This window comes from Emys orbicularis, chromosome 10 (assembly GCF_028017835.1).
Source record: "Emys orbicularis isolate rEmyOrb1 chromosome 10, rEmyOrb1.hap1, whole genome shotgun sequence".
Taxonomy (NCBI): Eukaryota; Metazoa; Chordata; order Testudines; family Emydidae; genus Emys; species Emys orbicularis.
Window position 1 is genome coordinate 73,587,405 of NC_088692.1, and position 5,096 is coordinate 73,592,500.

Sequence of the window (5,096 nt, forward strand, 5' to 3'; positions counted from 1 at the left end):
GGAAGCACAGAGAAGCTAAAAGGGCTGAGAATGACATTCTGCCCCCCGCACTCCCTACTCACCAATGTGCTTGACCAAAATGCATCCTCCCCTCTTGTAAACTGGTTGGTTGCTGCATTTACCCCAGAGGTAGGTGCTTCCCAGTATTTCTGTATGAATAGAGTTTTTAAGTGCTTTAGAATTTTATGGAATGAAATAAGCTATGCACATCAAAAATATTTTAATTTGGTGTCTTTGGTTATTTTAAGGGACAGAATCCCTTGCAGAGTTCCTTGCATTCATAGAAGAATGAGGATCCACGTTAATCTTATGTATTTTGGTCACTACCATACAAGCACACGACCGCGTGAATTCCAGATTCCATAGAACCCTGTTGAATCTCCCCACTCTCTCCGTGTATGCCATGTTCTAATGCACGTCAGCGTAACTTTTTTCTCCCTTAGTAGTTTACTCTCAAACGTTTCCTACAACAGTATAAAAGAAATAATGATCAAGATCCAGGATCTTTCCCTGGGATTCATGGCAGGCGAGAAGCACCACCTCATAATTAGTCCCCAGAAAAATGCCCTGTATTAGATGTATCAAATTCATTCTGCAGAGAAGGCTGAACTACATTTTAAATTTGAGTTTGTGGACTAAGGATAAAAAATAAAATTAAAGCCTACTTTGACTGACAGTAGAATATGCCCTTTAGAGGGGGTGAGTAAGCCTAGAGTTGACTTGTTTCTCTTTTCCCTATTATGTGGGGCAGGAAAGGATAGTAACAAAGCATTTCTCTCTCACCTTTGGGCAGGAGCCTGGTCAGAGAGCAGGCTGAGCCCATGCTGGCAAAAATGCAAGGATTACACAAGAATGGTGAATGAAATCAGACAAAAATGCAAGGAACAGGTGGCATCCCAGGCACAAGTCTAGTATCTTTTCATGAGTGATCCTTGTGCTTATGCTACTATGTGAAACCTTAAAAGTCAGGGAGAAGGAACAGCACTGCAGGATTTCACTGCTAATACCAATTCACTCTTTTGAACTGACTGCTGTCCCACCCTCTTCTATTTAGCCCCCGGTATGTGGAGAATCATTTCACCTCCGTACTTTCAGTTTGTGTTTCAGTTTTGCTATCTATAAAATAGGGATAATACTTCCCTACCTCACAGAGATACTAATCTTTCATCTATGTAAAGCACTTTGAGCTCCTTGGGTGAAGAGCCCTACAGAAGAGCGGAGTATTGTTTTTATTTGTTATTACTAGGAAATGTCTGGTTCATCCTGTTTATCTCACGGAGTCTAAAAAGATGTCCAATACTGAAATAGCTAAGAAGTTTAGGAAACCTTGAGGAAATCTTATAAGAAATGTCTTTATCTATGTATTTTTCCCTATGGAACCCATCACTGCTATCTATAGAAGTGAATAACAAATGTGTAAAATAAGCAATCTCTTAAATGGGAGTGTTTCTAGCATGCCATGAAACCCAGGGAAAGGTGCTGGATCCTGATCATTGTTGTCAATAAAACTGATTGTTAATCAATCAGGCCATGGAAGTGGGACAGGCACTGTAGAAGGTCCATCTCCAAAGTATGTCCTTGCTAGAAAACAGCCCATTGGAGCTTTGCTATAAAACATGCAAACATCCTGAGGAAATGACAGCAATTTGCAATAAACACTAGGTGTAAACAATTACCTGTGACTTGTTACACTTATTTGTACAGGCAGCTGGCTAAACAGACACACTACTCACACGTCTGTCCCCATCAAACTCGACACTGGAAAACAATTACTAGTCAATTTCCCTGAAGAAAAAAGTCAGTCTTATGGTACATGACAGCTGGCAAGGAAACTGAGTGAGCAAATGTGAGTGCCTATAGATGTATTTTACAAAAATTGAAGGATAAAAATAAGTAAGTGAATGGTGGCATTTTTCTGAGAACAGTGACACTTTTCTGGCCATCCACCATCAGATCTTGAAGTCTAATAAGGTACTAGGTGGATATGGTGCTTTAGTGACTGGTCAGGGTGAGACCCTAGGGCAGGACTTGAGCACAAAGCAACAAAATCAAACAGGGAGTCAATGAAAGAGATAATACAAATGTGTCTCTAGCAATTCCAATTGATCATCGTACAAGGGGCAGGCAGACACAATTTGCTTTGCCTTCAATTTGCCTTTCCAGCATTATTTTACCTATTTGCATTTTGCCATGTTTGGTGTTTTCCTTCCAATTTGATTCTATTAAATAGAAATGTTAAAGTTACAGGGCCAAGCCACTTCATAAATATTTACCAGTCACATTATAGACCTTAAATGATTGGCTTTACCCCTGCATGATAATGAACAAGTAGAAGGATGATTGATGAGGAAAGCTTGGCTTTATTTGTGTCTCATACAGCACACACTGACACTTGTATAACAATAATCTCATAAAGTACAAAATGCACAAACTCCATGGGATTGTCAGGCCAGGCCAGGATGGGGTCTTGGAGAAGCAGCTATTCCTTTGAAATGCTGTACCAGCAAGGCATTTTTTTGTGCTTGTTGTGCTGTTCTATTCCAAGGGGTATTTGCTCTTAAACCTCATGATCCAACTCATTAAGATGGAAAAGAGGCCTTTTGCAGGCACTGCGGCCCATTCCTGGGTGAGGTCTATCTCCACATGGGCCATATGCCTCCTCCTAGGAGCCATCTCACTGCATACGTTGCAGCCCTTTCCCCTCCATAGGGCATATGGCTTTGGACAATAATCCACTTCTCCTCAGGTGGCTCTTATTGTGGGCGCTGCACTCCTTCCCTCTGTTGCACTGAGGTCACTGCAAATAAACATCCTTTTTAAAAATTGTACTTTGAACAAGTGTCCAATAGAACCACAATAATGTGTAAACGGGTCAAGTTTGCAGACCAGCAAGTGTCAGGTGGCCAGCTCTTTGCCCTTCCTAAAGCGATGCACCCCAGGGCCACTGGGGGAGCTCTCGCTGCAGGTGTCCTCAGGAGCATCGCCAGCTTTTCCACCCCGAAAGGCTGCCCCCCTCTACAAACGCGGCGGAAGGTTCCGCCGCCGAAATACCGCCGCGGTCGCCACCCCCCAAATCGCAGCGCCCTAGGCGACTGCCTAGGTTACCTAATGGGTTGTGCCGGCCCTGGGTAGGCAGTATGCACGGGGGCTGGAGTACTCCCTCCCCAGGAAGGCTGTGACTGGGTATGGTCCCCATTTGCCTTCCCCAGGGGCTCTGGGGAACCTATCCTCCTCCATGGGGGCTCTAGCTCAGGGGAGGCGCTGCACTCCTGCCCTGTCAGTACTACTCACCCCATGCGGAGGGGTATGTCTCTTGTGGGTGCTTTGCCCCCTCCCTGGGGTGTGTGGCTGGTGGGTGTTCTACCTCCTTCCTGGGGGGGGGGGGTGTCTCCGTCTCTTTTAGGGTACTATCTATGCCCTGCAACCCCTCCAACCCTGAATCGCCCTAAGATGCTGTGATCCCTCCCTGGGGGGCTCTCACTTCAGGTGCTGCGCCCGCTCTGTGGGGAATCTCGCGGGAGGCGCCTTGTTCCCACCCTGGGGAGCGCGGGGGGCCCCTCCCGGAGAGGGGCACGCTCAGCATCAGCACTGGAGGAGCAGCGCCGCGCGGACAGCTCCTCACTCGGCGCCGGCTCGCGCTGTCTGCAGGGAGCTAGCGCGGCCGGAGACCGCTCAACCCTAACCCTATCGTGGAAGCCCAGTGCGCATGGCGGAGCAGCTCCAGCCGAGCCGGGGGGCGCAGGCGCAAAGCCAGCCTTTCCAAGCAAGCACCGGGCTCGGCTCTTGTGTCTGCTCCGCACATTCACAGCAGCGCTGGGAATCTTTGTCCTGAAACGACCGGCAAATCAGACCTACCTGGGAATTTGGGCTGCAGCTCTGTTGCAATGGGACTTTTCTGCCGTGAGATGTTGCTGCACCGGGGCTGTTCCTATTAACTAGCCCGGAGTGCAATGCAATATATTTCCCCTCCGGTGCGAAATCGACCGTTGTCTCTTTCCTCTGTGGTTGTTGCATTGCAGTATGATTCTGTTGTGTGTTTAGTACCCGTTTAGCAGCCAGCGCACGGTGTAAAGGACGGTTGCATTGTTCTCCTTACGGGCTGGCTTTCAGATTTTGCTATCACACCCCCTTGCCCTGAGTCTCTCTGCCATTGACGAGTATGAAAGTCACTCAGTGGCTGCTTTCTGCCCAGGGAAACGTTGCATCAACCAATGCAATGCACACAACTGGCTGCTGTACAATAACCCACCCCCGCCAAGAAGCACCTTTAACTTAGTGATTTATGACCAGAAAAAAAAAAAGTGGGTTCCTTTTTGGAAGGCGGGTGTGTGGAAGATGGTCCATTAGGTTAATTGACCTCCGGGCCAGCCTTTTGTACAATCGATTAAAAATAAAATCGGTCTCTTTAATAAAATAATTAACACACAGGAAAGGGAAATGTGGGGAAAGTGATGCATGCAAGGTTGATCCATACAAACCAGTGTCTAGAGTCTTTATTGTTCTGCATTAGACAACAAAGAGAGGAGTTTGCCTGGAGGGGCGGGGGAAGAAGAGGGAGTGGGTCAACCAGCCTAATGCCGGCCCCTCTGCACTGTGCCTGTCCAATCGCCTCACACAGCGATAGTGTCAGTAGCATTGTGCTGTCAGCTCTTGCCGCTTACGCGGCGGCTCCCTGATTCCCCCCCCCCCCCCCAAGTGCTGTCTGGCTGCAGCAGTAGGTCAGACCGAGGAGGGGAGAAGAGGAAAAAACGCTGAGTGAGTGGAGTGGAGTCTGGGAGGGGCTCCTTAAAGAAACGCTGCCATCGCTTGGCATTGTGGCCAGCAAGGAACTCAAGGGGGGGAAATCATCGGAGCTCCTCTCGCTGTTCTTCCCCCCCACCCCACCCCCAGCCAAAAAAACTTCGGGGGGGAGTCGTGGGGGGGTGCTGAAAACATCTTATAAACCGGATTGCACTGAAAAAAAAAAGATACAAAATATACAAGCAAAAGGCAACTGATCCCCGGTCTCCAGCACTCGCCTTCCCTCCCTTTCCTCCTCTCCTGCTGGCCATCTGCCTTGGGTTTTCCTTTGTGTCTGATCTTTTACTACTGAACCG